We start from the raw sequence: 14,524 nt of genomic DNA on the forward strand, positions 1-14,524 counted from the left end.
AACTTCACTTTTTGATCAGGGATGGGAAATTTCCAGCTTGCAGAATAGATGCAGCTCATGGGACCTCCTCCTCAGGGGCAGAATCCCCTCCTCATCCCACTCTTCCAATAAGGCTTGGAAAAAAAGGCATCTAGTGTAGCCTCCAAGGTCCATCAAAGGGCCCTCCAAGCCCAATTGCTGTGGGGGAGGGTGAGAAAGAAAGACAGACTCGACTGTCCTTACCCCAGTCATGCCTTCACCCACCCAAAACACTTCCTTGCATAATAATTAAGCTTGTGAGTGACCTGCTGCTGGAGACAATAGCATTCCATTGGGTTTCGAGGAAAGCAAGAGTCATCAGGAGAAAACAAGGACAGCTTATTTATTTATTTTAAAATGCATACAGTAATATAACTTGATCTATAATTTGGATAAACATAAGCGGTGTGTCATATATGAGTGAATATAACACGGGGTGTGTGTGTACATTAACTCTGGTTTTCCTATTCCAATGCATTGTGAATAACACCCATTTTTCCACAAATGTATCTGATCTTGTTTCTTCTCCTAGAATACATTAGTGGGGGGTTAATAATGCTAGAGTTCATACCTGTTTAAATCAACATTTTAAAGACAGTAGTGGTATAGATTCCCAATAACGTGCAGTAAACATTTTTTTGGGGGGGGGGTCAGTTAGTAAAGAAGGGACGCGGGTGGCGCTGTGGGTAAAAGCCTCAGTGCCTAGGACTTGCCGATCAAAAGGTCGGCGGTTCAAATCCCTGCGGTGGGGTGCGCTCCCGTTGCCCGGTCCCAGCGCCTGCCAACCTAGCAGTTCGAAAGCACCTCCGGGTGCAAGTAGATAAATAGGGACCACTTACTAGCGGGAAGGTAAATGGCGTTCCGTGTGCTGCGCTGGCTCACCAGATGCAGCTTGTCACGCTGGCCACATGACCCGGAAGTGTCTGCGGACAGCGCTGGCTCCCAGCCTCTAGAGTGAGATGAGCGCACAACCCTAGAGTCTGTCAAGACAGGCCCGTACGGGCAGGGGTACCTTTACCTTTACCTTAGTTAGTAAAGAAGTAACTGGTTTGCGGTCTTCATGTTCAGTAATCATCATCATAACCATAATCACAATCACAACAACTTAGAAGTAAGAATTTGGGATCATCTTGGTGCTGGGCTGACAAATCATACCCTAGTTTCACAGAACCATTTATCCCTGCCAGCTCCAGGCTTCCTCGGGTCCCATCCATCTTCCATTCCACCCATTGTATGTGACAGCACTGGAGATAACAGTGGTGACCTACCACTCCATATGGCTCCACCATTGAGCGGCTGGGGTTAGGTTCAGCCCCTCAAGCCTTCATTTTCTGCCCTTTAATTTGTGTGGGGTGAATTCAGTTACACCTGCATTTTTTGTGGTGTAAGATATATGTTGTGGGTGGCATCAGCGGATGGAGGAGATTTAGGATACAGTGGTACCTCGGGTTAAGAACTTAATTCGTTCTGGAGGTCTGTTCTTAACCCAAACCTGTTCTTAACCTGAGGTTAAATTAGCACTTTTGCTAATGGGATCTCCCGCTGCTGCAGCAGCACTGCCATGTGATTTCTGTTCTCATCCTGAAGCAAAGTTCTTAACCCGAGGCAATATTTCTGAGTTAGCGGAGTCTGTAACCTGAAGCGTCTGTAACCTGAGGGACCACTGTATACCGTCTTTGCAGGGAACACTGGCAACTGTAGCTCTCTGAAGGAAATAGGGGTGTCTTAACAACTCTCTGAACCCTTAACAAACCACAGTTCCCAGTATTCTTTGGTGGAAGCTGTTTGTGTCATGATGCCTTAAATGTTTGGTGTGAATGCAAACCGAGTTGTCCATACTAGTTTAAGGCTGGCTCAGGTGGGATGAGTTAAGCTAACCCTCATCCTAATCTCTCCCAGATAACATATCTGGGTGTAAGAATCACACTGTAACTTTGCCTTTCCTGTCTCAAAAACAAAGGTAGCAAGATACAGTGTCACTCACTGACTAGATTGGCAGCCAGAACACTGTGTAAGGCAAGTGAAAGCTCACTGTGACAGTTTAGTCGACTGCTAAATTCCTGTCTTGTACAGTTTTCCTGTACTGCACTAAAGCTATAGCAAAGAGAGCAATTTTGCTAATGGGTTGCATTGAATGAACAAAGGCCCTGAATGTTAAATCTTATTTTATTTAACGGAAAAAAGGAGGCTCGTTAAATGAAGATAGAATTTTTTTTCCTTTTTGTCATATGAGTTTATTGTCAAGGAATAAGCACTCAAAGCTTTCTAAGCCTCATTCCACAACCTGTTACAGATTGCTAAAAAGCCTCATCTATCTGCAAAGGATTGTTTTTGCCTATGGCTATGGACATGTGAGTAGAATTGTTTGGGGAATCGTGTACAAAGAGAGGTGGGGGAGAGGAAAAGAGCTGAAAGCAGTTCCTCCTAATGATGACGGAAGGTAAAGAATCAAAGAAATGGCAAGAGATGTTAACCAGCAACTAGCTGAACATATGTTACAAGTGGATAATGTTTTGTTGAACTGCAGGAGGCAGCTTTAGATTTATAGAGCTGAGCAATAACAATGATTAGAGAAGATTTCTGCCGTGAAAAAGGAGATTTTAATGAAATCAATGCTGCACCACGGTGCTCTTGCTGTTGTGACTGAAGAGGCTGATGACAACCCAGTAATGGTCATTGAATGTTCTAAATTAGTATAATTTTAGGCTGTACAATTCCTAGACCAACTCAATGCCCCGTGAAATTGGCATAATTTCTTGATTGATTTATTCATTTAAGAGATTTCTCTCACACACACTTTTAACTGTAGTGGCGTATATGCTACAACAAATGCAACTTTATAAAATAATCGAATTGTCCTAACAGACATCTGTTTGCAGGTATATGCATGTATATATAATAACAATGCCTTGTAACTGCAGCTCAGCCTTATCCTTTTAACTGGTGGTGATGGGAAAACTGAGTCTTTCTACATGACAAGCATGTGCTTGTGGTCCTTACTCACAAGGACTAACACATCATCCTGATTATAGGAATCAAAAGTTGGGGGAGCAAAAAAAAAAACAGCACTAGAAAAAGATTTAAGCAATATGATTATGATGAGTAAATTAATTCTGTCAGCAAATATTAATATTACATTAATATTCAGACTGGCTAAATTAGTGCAATTTGCTGAAAGCTATTACAAATTATGTCTGTAACATTACCTTAATTCTGAAAACCCTTCTGAGATGTTGGCATTAATGACTCATGCCTCTTGTCCTATGCTGAAGCATCCCAAGCACACCTGTGTATCGTATGTAACCAGAGGCAATAAGGCAGCAGATTTATTGCAGGCTTCCCTAAGCAAAGATTTTGTCCCTGGAGTGGGTGGCTTCAAAAGCTGCTGCTAAGATGCCCTTACGTGGACATCCCACAAACCTAAACTACCTGAACAGTGGCTCATTTGGTGGGGTGGAGCTACCCAGGGGCAGATATCCTATGAAACTAAAGAAGATTAAGCTTCAGGGGCCCTACCATATTTTTCGCTCTATAAGATGCACCAGACCATAAGACTGGTTTTTGGAGGAGGAAAACAAGAAAAAAATATTCTGAATCTCAGAAGCCAGAACAAGAGGGATCGCTGCGCAGCGCAAGCAGTGATCCCTCTTGCTGTTCTGGCTTCTGGGATAGCTGCGCAGCCTGCATTCACTCCATAAGACGCACACACATTTTCCCTTACTTTTTAGGAGGGAAAAAGTGAGTCTTATACAGCAAAAAAAAATGGTAATTCCAGAGGGGCCCCCGAATTAACTTTAGTCCACATTGCTTAAAAACGTTGGGTCTAGTAGACCCAGTTTTAGTGTCATGACTCAACCTGATTAATTTTTTGTTGGATATAGTTGAACAATCCCAAAGTTTGACAGTCAGTAGCGCAGATATTGTAAAGGTGTGGTGATCTGTCACGGATCAACCCCGTTGAAGAAGATAACAGTGGTTACCCAGACCTTGTTGCTGGGCCCCCATGACAGTTCAAGCTTCAGGGCCCCCAAAATGTAGGTCTGCCATTGGAGCTGTGCTTTGGCTGGGACAGAGCCACTAAGCTAGCTTCCCAGCAGGCAGGTCAATGATACTTGCCAGGAGGAAGGAGAGACACGACAAGGAGGTTGCTGTGGTGCAAATGCACCAGCAGGAGAGCCAGATTGGCTCTGTTGGTATGTTTGCACCACAGTGGCCTCCCTGTGGCCTCACCTCTTTTACCTCCCAGCAAGCAACTTCTATCCACTAAGGTACTACTACTACAACTAATAGGGTCTTGTTTGTCACACAGTCTTGGAGTCAGGAAGAAATCAGGCATGGCTCGCCTTCACAGGCTTGAGTCTGCTTCTTCTAGCTTCTAGCTCACCTAACTCAACTTGCAGCTTTGGCCTTTTGTCTTTCTAACTACCAGCGAGTTGAAGAAGTGAGGCAGCAATGCTTCTGTATATAACTCTCTGGAAACCACAGGCGGGGAGTGTGCTCTTGTGCTCTGATCCCACTTGCAGTTTTCCCACAGGTATCAAATTGGCTGCTGTGAGAACAGGATGCCAGACCAGATAGGTCATTGGTCTGAGAGAGCAGTCTCGTTTTATGTAAATGAGAGGGAGGAACAAGGAATGAGTGAGTCTGGAGGGGGGAGAGGAAAAACAAGCTCCTTTTCATGCTACAAAACACCCAGGTGTACTCATTCCTGAGTGAGCCTTCAATCCTTAAAATTTACAGCCTCTAATTGTTGCGAAAGGCCTGGTACTTAAATTAACCCCAAAGAAAGGAACGAGGGAAATGACATTTTGATTCCTCAACATGCATGTATAATTAATAATCCTTGGAACATAAATGTTTTGTCAGAAACATGATTCCTCCGATAAGATGCCCTGATACCTTATCAGCCCAGCTGAAAAATCTCTGAAGCACAGTGCAAATAAAAGGAATGGCTTTCAAACGGGGCATTATTAGATCCGGCTAATACAAGAGGCATCAATAACTATCTTTCATGCTTCTAAGAGGCTGGAGAGGCCTTTGGGCAAGAGGAGCGAGTTATTTTCTAAGAGAGATAAAATGGGTAGATAGCCAGTGTCATGCTGATAAATGATATCTTAATGTGCTGTTCTTGTAGGTATAGACTTTGTACATACTGGGAGCCCAATAACAAAATCCTTAAAGTGAAGCCTCTTTATAATCACTGGAGTGTTTTCCCCCCTTCTTTTTTATGACCTCTCAGGACAAAAGACCTGGCAAACCATTTCAAACATATTTGTATGGGTTACAGCCCTCGGTATCTGTTATACTTCCAGTACTTAACTGTAACCTGTGGGAATTGCGACAAAAAGCTGCAGTGTGTCTCCACTTCTGCTGAAAAGTAATCCTGTCCAGAGTCCAGACACCCTGGTTTTGTAGTCCTGTTCAGACCTCATTGGGGAAGGGACGACATTTCTGAACCATCCTGGGGGCTGAACCTGCTCTGCTGCCTGTAGAAGTGCGAGTTATTTAAATTTATATTCTATTCTTCCAGAAATATCACTACATGGCTGGATGCTGCTCCAAACCTGAGCATCCATAGGAGCAAACTAAAATAAATAAAATATTTGAGGGGCTGGGTCCCTACAAAGTAGATGGACATTCCCATTCAAATGGTGGGTCTGCAGTACACCATGTGATCGATTATGTGGGGCGGAGCTTACCTGGGCCCCCACAATATTTTATTCAAGTTGGCACCCCTGTGAGCATCCTACAGCTAAATTGTGTGGGTAAAGGAGGGGAGAATGCAGGGTGTGTCTTTTCGCTTTTTCTTCCTCCAGAAACATTCCCATATTGACCGGGAAGATCAACTTCATGTTGAATATTTCCCAAATCTAACCCTCCCTCCCCTTTTAATACACTGTTAAAGGCTTCAGGGGGCAATTTCCCTATTCCAAATATCCTGGGAGCTCTCAGATCATTGTCTGTGAGCTTTTCAGGTTTTATTTAAGCTTATTGAAGTTTTATTTTTCTCTTAAGTTATACAGGCTTACATACTTCTACTGTGTTTATATAAGAAGTACCCCAGATATTTAGAAACCACTATGCTCTTTTTCAGTGACCTCATTTTGACTTCCAAACTGATAGGCAAATGACCATGTGTATCCTCACCCTTAAAAAGTAGAGACATCACCTTGCCAACAAAGGTCCGTATAGTTAAAGCCATGGTTTTCCCGTAGTGATGTATGGAAGTGAGTGCTGGATCATAAAGAAGGCTGATTGCCGAAGAATTGATCCTTTTGAATTATGGTGCTGTAGGAGACTCTTGAGAGTCCCATGGACTGCAAGAAGATCAAACGCATCCATTCTTAAAAGGAAATCAGCCCTGAGTGCTCACTGGAAGGACAGATCCTGAAGCTGAGGCTCCAATACTTTGGCCACCTCATGAGAAGAGAAGACTCCCTGGAAAAGACCCTAATGCTGGGAAAGATGGAGGGCACAAGGAGAAGGGGACGACAGAGGACGAGATGGTTGGACAGTGTTCTCGAAGCCACAAATATGAGTCTGACCAAACTGCGGGAGGCAGTGGAAAGACAGAAGTGCCTGGCATGCTCTGGTCCATGGGGTCATGAAGAGTCGGACACGACTAAACAACAACAACATCCTCACCCTCTTGGCAGGAGTGCTCCTATTCAGGGTTCCAGCCAGTCAACCACTTCTTCTTCCCTGATACTTCCCTGCAACAGTTGCTGGAAATCACAGGTGAGGAGAGTACTTTTGCACTCAGGTCCTGCTTGTGGGTTTCTTACAGGCATCTGCTTGGCCACTATGAGAACAGGATGTTGGAATACACGAGCCTTTGGCCTAATACAGCAGGTCTCTTATTTTAGGGTTGCTATACGCCAGGAATTTCCCAGACATTGCTAGGATTTGCCTTCGTTAACACTGTCTGGGCAGAAATTGCTGAAATGTCCTGGAAAATCCAGATGTATGGCAACCCATGTCGGAAGTGTAGATTTTGGTGAATTTCCTTAAAAATAGCTCAGAAACTGCAAAAGCTGAAAGAAACAAACTAAAACAATTTCAATTAAAAAGCTCAACAACTTTTGTGTCAGAGTTTTCCCTTTTTAAAATATGGCAACCCTAGACCCCACCTCTGTTATCACATTTTCCCCTTTCATTGCAGATGCCCCTATTGAAATATGGTGGCCACTGGGCCGGTAAGATACAATCTAAATCAAATCCCTTATGAATACACAGTGGAAATGAGGAACAGGTTTAAGGATTTAGATTTGCTGGACAGAGTGCCTGAAGAACTATGGATGGAGGCTCGCAACATTATACAGGAGGCAGCAACAAAAACCATCCCAATGAAAAGGAAATGCAAGAAAGCAAAGTGGCTGTCCAACGAGGCTTTACAAATAGTGGGGGAGAGAAGGCAAGAAAAATGTGAGGGAGATAGTGAAAGATACAGGAAATTTAATGTAGTTTTCCAAAAAATAGCAAGGAGAGACAAGAAGGGCTTCTTAAACAAGCAATGCAAAGAAATAGAGGAAAACAACAGAATGGGAAGAACCAGAGATCTGTTCAAGAAAACTGGAGATATGAAAGGAACATTTCATACAAAGATTACCTTAATAAAGGACAAAAGTGGTAAGGACCTAACAGAAGCAGAAGACATCAAGAAGAGGTGGCAAGAATACACAGAGGAACTATACCAGAAAGAAATGGATGTCTCGTATACCCCAGGTAGTGTGGTTGCTGACCTTGAGCCAGACATCCTGGAGAGTGAAGTCAAATGGGCCTTAGAAAGCACTGCAAATAACAAGGCCAGTGGAAGTGATGGTATTCCAGCTGAACTATTTAAAATTTTAAAAGATGATGCTGTTAAGGTGCTACACTCAATATGCCAGAAAGTTTGGAAAACTCAGCAGTGGCCAGAGGATTGGAGAAGATCAGTCTACATCCCAATCCCAAAGAAGGGCAGTGCCAAAGAATACTCCAACTACCACACAATTACACTCATTTCACACGCTAGCAAGGTTATGCTTAAAATTCTACAAGGTAGGCTCAAGCAGTATGTGGACCAAGAACTCCCAGAAGTGCAAGCTGGATTTAGAAGAGGCAGAGGAACCAGAGACTAAATTGCAAACATGTGCTGGATTATGGAGAAAGCTAGAGAGTTCCAGAAAGACATCTACTTCTGCTTCACTGACTACGCAAAATCCTTTGACTGTGTCGACCACAGCAAACTATGGCAAGTTCTTAAAGAAATGGGAGTGCCTGATCACCTCATCTGTCTCCTGAGAAATCTGTATGTGGGACAAGAAGCTACAGTTAGAACTGGGTATGGAACAACTGATTGGTTCAAAATTGGGAAAGGAGTACGACAAGGCTGTATATTGTCTCCCTGCTTATTTAACTTATATGGAGAATTCATCATGCGAAAGGCTAGGCTGGATGAATCCCTAGCCGGAATTAAGATTGCGGGAAGAAATATCAACAACCTCAGATATGCAGATGACACAACCTTGATGGCAGAAAGTGAGGAGGAATTAAAGAACCTTTTAATGAAGGTGAAAGAGGAGAGCGCAAAATATGGTTTGAAGCTCAACATCAAAAAAATGAAGATCATGGCCACTGGTCCCATCACCTCCAGGCAAATAGAAGGGGAAGAAATGGAGGCAGTGAGAGATGTTACTTTCTTGGGCTCCATGAACACAGCAGATGGTGACAGCGGACACGAAATTAAAAGACGCCTGCTTTTTGGGAGAAAAGCAATGACAAACCTAGACAGCATCTTAAAAAGCAGAGACATCACCTTGCCAACAAAGGTTCGTATAGTTAAAGCTATGGTTTTCCCAGTAGTGATGTATGGAAGTGAGAGCTGAACCATAAAGAAGGCTGTTCGTCAAAAAATTGATGCTTTTGAATTATGGTGCTGGAGGAGACTCTTGAAAGTCCCATGGACTGCAAGAAGATCAAACCTATCTATTCTTAAGGAAATCAGCCCTGAGTGCTCATAGGAAGGACAGATCGTGAAGCTGAGGCTCCAATACTTTGGCCACCTCGTGAGAAGAGAAGACTCCCTGGAAAAGACCCTGATGTTGGGAAAAATGGAGAGCACAATGAGAAGAGGACGACAGAGGACGAGATGGTTGGATAGTGTTCTCGAAGCTACCAGCATGAATTTGACCAAACTGCGGGAGGCAGTGGAAGACAGAAGTGCCTGGCGTGCTCTGGTCCATGGGGTCACAAAGAGTTGGACACGACTAAACGACTAAACAACAACATCTTATTTTATTACTCCGAGTTGCCAAATTTCAAGTACAATTCCTGTCCCACTTCCATTTAAAAAATGGACCTGCATGTTAGGGAGGATGCTTCCTGTAGCAATAGTAACTGACCAAATGCTTGCTCAGTTCCTCATCATTGCGGATGGCAAGTTGCAAATGGTAAAAGATGATTCTGATGTACTTGCTATCTCGGGCAATGTTGCCAACAAACTCCAGGACTGCGGCAGTCTAGGTTTCCTGGAACACAAAAGAGCTGGGGCTGGTTGCTACAAGTAAGTTTTAAGTTTTGAACATATATAACATCACAGACATTGACCAAAAGTCTATAGGATCTGAAGTATAAGGATTTTTTTAAAAAAAATTAGCTAACTAAAATGATCGGCAAGAAATCCCAAAAGTATACACGATGAGCATTTCATGGAAACATTTTTCAATCATGCTTTAACAGACATATTGTACATATCTTTTTTTACTCTCTTTCAAATGTTTGCGCTGTAGATTATTAATAGTGCCAATTTCATTTCTTTGTTTAAACCATTCCCCAAACCTCTGGAGACTGTAAAGATTAACATGTTAATATCTGACAGTTAAAAAGCAATATGCAATATTAGTGATTATCTCCAGCTGAACGTCGCTCACAAAAGATGTAAACAATTATAACAAGTTACAGCAAACAAGGACATACTGTGCAAAGCTATTCTGTCAAGTACATCAGATTTGAAATCTGTTCATTATGTACTAGTGGAAACTACAAGGGCTATAATTTGCTGTCAGAATGACACTTCTTATATTAAATTTAAAAGGAAAAAAAAATATGAAAGACACAACCTGGTAATCTTTAACAAGTTTGGTTACTTGATAAATGACATGTAGAAAATGCAAATGTTCTGTTTTCAGATCTGCATGTATGGATCTCTGCTGAGTCACTGAGCCAGGATAAACAGTTCTTGTGTCCCAGATATAAAGGAACAAACAAACAGCCACAAACAACTGATTGGCCAATGTAGGTTACCACTTCAGCTGAAGCTGGGTAGATCAGCTTGTCTTGTCGCCTCTACCTGCAACTTACTTTGTAGATCTTTGAACGTTCTGTGGCCAAGTCATGCTATAAACTTAGGTCAATAGCCAGACAAATATAAATATGATCACGAGAACTCATGGAAGCAAATATAAATTAGCTGAAAGTTAGGATTGTACTGTTATGAGTTGGTGGGTGCAAGACACCCTAAATCCCAGATCAAGCTAGTCTTACCAAGGCTTAGAGTGTTAAAGCTGTGCTAGACCCATGTGTGTATTTGAGCTGTATACTAGACACTTCTAACCCTCTGGAATTAACATGTGTCTATAGCTAATTAGTGGGACGCGGGTGGCGCTGTGGGTAAAACCTCAGCGCCTAGGACTTGCCGATCACATGGTCGGCGGTTCGAATCCCCGCCGCGGGGTGAGCTCCCATCGTTTGGTCCCAGCTCCTGCCCACCTAGCAGTTCGAAAGCACAATTAAGTGCAAGTAGATAAATAGGTACCGCTTTCTAGCGGGAAGGTAAACGGCGTTCCGTGTGCTGCTCTGGTGCCGGTTTGCTGGAGCAGCTTCGTCACGCTGGCCACGTGACCTGGAAGTGTCTGCGGACAGCGCTGGCTCCCAGCCTCTAGAGTGAGATGAGCACACAACCCTAGAGTCTGTCAAAGACTGGCCCGCACGGGCAGGGGTACCTTTACCTTTACCTATAGCTGATTAAGCTGGGAGTAGCCTTCTGCACGAGCCAATCGCCTTGGGGTAATGAGTGATTAGGACAAGATCAAGGGCAAATCTGATTTGCAAATCAGTGAGCTCCTTCAACTGAGTTAGTTTAAAAGACAATGCCAGAGTTTTAGGATAGCAGTTAGGAGTTAAGCAACGGAGTCAGTAAGCAGTGGACCGGACAGATGTTTGAGAGGACTGGTTGGGGTCTGCTTAAGTCCAAGGCTGCTGTGGCTATGGGAGAAGCCAGAAACTCTTGGAGTGTTAATGCTGTAGACTCTGGTTGTATATAGGGGGAAAGTGGGGCACATTGATGCACAGGGCACATTGATACACCAACAATATTTCAATATCAAGAAATGTTATTCATGTTGCAACATCACAAAAATGTGTCTATACATGTGTGAGTTCAACAGTTGCAACCACGCCACCCGCCAGTTAGCCGTTGGCGTTTGACGAGAGTAGGTTAGCACGGCCAACTAAAAAAATTACATGAAATGTAAAACTGTTCCAACACAGTTTTACGTTGTTTAGTTAAAATTTAAAAATACCAAAGGTAATTGCCTGCAAAAAGAGAGGAAAGGAAACAAAGACCACCACTCAATGCCTGGGAACGGTCTGTTAAGGGACAATAAGATTGCCGTACTGTGAATCCCGCTGTTCATGGAAATGCAACTTTTTGACAGCTAACTCTGCAAGAGAGATACTTTGATTCTGACTGGTCTCTCTGAACTGTAAATTGACTGGAACTGAAACTGTTGCTTATTTTGTTAAATGGGGGACTTGGAAAAGTTGGAAAAGTTACTTTAATGCAATACGTATTGACTGTTACTGTGTCCCCCTAGAGGAACTTTGAAATTGCTACAACTGGCCAGGGAATTTTCCACTCTAAACTGACCTAGGGAATTTTCCACTGCAAAACAAACTCTGGCCGTGGGATTGACCTTGATCCTCAGATAAAGTGTTATGGCAAACTTGCCAGAGGAAAAAACAACAAGATCGGGTAAAATTAGACAGCAGCGAAGAGCATCAGCATCTGGCCTTTCTGCACCACCAGGGGAAGTATCTGCTCAAGTCGGGCTAAAAGGAATGGCATCTGAAGAGGGTTTAGCTTCAGCATTAGGCAAAATTTATGAATCTTTGGAAAAATTAAGTAAACAAGTAGCTGAAGCAACAACTAAAATTGACCAAAACACTATAAGCATCAATAATTTGGGACTGAAGGTGAACTCAAATACAGAATCTATTGAGAAATTGCTGCAGGGATCTACTTTGAATCGGAAGACAGCTGAAGAAGCAAAGGAAAAAGCATTGGCTGTAGAGGAAAAGATACCACCGATATGTAGGCAACTTGAGGATCACAGGTCGATGCTGTCTATGATTGAATTGAAGGAAAGACAGACAAATTTAAGGATTAGGGCTGTACCTGAACTTGAGAAAGATAACCTAAGTGATTTTCTTATGCAGGAATTTGCAGACTTTTGGAACCTAGATCCAGATAAGCAAGACTTTAAGATAGTAAGTGCTTTCAGACTTGGAAGAGGGGGGAGAAAGAACAGGGTGAGAGACTGTTTGATCACCCTCCGAACAAAAGAGGAGAGAGATAAAATATTGAGTCTGCATTTTCAGAAGACCCTGGCAATACATCAATCAAGAGTGGAGATATTTAAGGACATCCCGAAATACCTTTTGGATCTTAGGTCTAACTACGGAGACCTGGTGGCCCTGTTGAGAGGAAACAGTTAGCCGTTGGCGTTTGACGAGAGTAGGTTAGCACGGCCAACTAAAAAAATTACATGAAATGTAAAACTGTTCCAACACAGTTTTACATTGTTTAGTTAAGATTTAAAAATACCAAAGGTAAGTTATTCAACTCAGTAATCAGGATTACACATGATTTTTAAATAAGTTCAGTGGTTGTATTAATAATGGTTAGTTTTTTTGAAAATGTCCATTGGGGCACTTTGATACACTAAGACACAGGGCACATTGATACATATAAAAGTGCCCCGCTAGTGTACAGTAGTGCCCCCAATATGCAAGTTTGCATGAAATCTCTAAACTCATTAAATTTGAAAAGAAAAAAACTGTTTACTAGGTGGCCAAAGTCATTTCTAAATATAATATGACCGATTATCAAGTGTCATATCTCAGGGGAAAAACAGGATCTTGTATGTTTGTCTTCCCCATTGTAGAATATAAGGTAAGTGCTGATTTCAAGGATGTTGTTTTGCCATTGCCAAAACCAAATTTCCCAAAGGCCACATCTCGAACATCATGACTTTATACTTTTCTATTGAGTTAAGTGGATATAATGTGCAATAGAAACTAAACGTTAAGTAATTATCTTATTTTTTATAAGCATTTTGTTTAAATTACTGTTTTTCCAAAGTTTTTTTTTAAAAAATGGGGAAATATTAATATAAGTTTTGATGTTTTGTTAAGAAAACCTGCCATAAAGTCTATGATATGTGTGAAACAATGTTAGTTTTGATACGTAATTTAGAGTTTAAGTAACAAATTGTAAGGCTGATTATGATCTCTCACAATAAAAAAAAAATTCATTAAATTTTTGCAAATAATTACCATTCTCATACAATTTACGCTTTGTATCAAAGTGCCCCGTCCAATTTATCAAAGTGCCCCGTAGATGGGGCAGAATGATACAACCCCCCCTTTTTTACTGAAGTCATTATATTCTCACTATCTTCTAACTTTAATGGTTCTTTTGATTGCTGATATAATATTGATTAGTTATGCCATGCATCAAGCAATTTTTTTATTATTTGACTCATTTTTGTTACATAAAATATGAGATTGATTTTTTTTCTGTATCAATCTTTCTCACTTCCCCCCCCCCATGGGTAAATAAATCATATACCGTACAGGTGCCACAGTCTCTGCTGTGCCTCAGTTTCCCAAAGGAAACATGAAGCCTCGGTAGCATGCCAGGAACTCCCTGGAATCTCTCGCTGCTTGGAGATTGGTGTGTAACAATACATTCATCTATATCTCATCTGCCTTTCCCACACTTGCTATTGACAAGGAGGGCCATGAGAACTTTGCTCCTATTAGAGGTGTATGCTTGGTGGTTTTCCTGAAGCTCTGTGGCATGTACAGTGGTACCTCAGGTTACAGACACTTCAGGTTATAGACGCTTCAGGTTACAGACTCCACTGTTGGTTTCTATTTCACTCACTGAGCAGCAACTGCGTGTCACAAGACATTGTTCACATTCCACAGTCAGAGTTACTGTTGGGTTCCCACGGGAATGGGAGACTGGATGTGACATACACTGGTTTCCTGTTTTTCACTGTTCTCTCGGTTTCTTTGTGTCGAGAAGAGTTGCTTCTCTGCTCTCACAGAGGCAGGATGTATGTTTGTATGCTCTCAGCAAAGAGTGTAAATAAACTTTAGCATGTAGCACAATTACCTGCTTATCCTTTCGTTGCTGGACTACACTCTGCTTGGGCTCAAGATAAGACGAGCCTGTATC

This window comes from Podarcis melisellensis (genome assembly GCF_964234715.1).
Source record: "Podarcis melisellensis genome assembly, chromosome: 7".
Lineage (NCBI taxonomy): Eukaryota > Metazoa > Chordata > Lepidosauria > Squamata > Lacertidae > Podarcis > Podarcis melisellensis.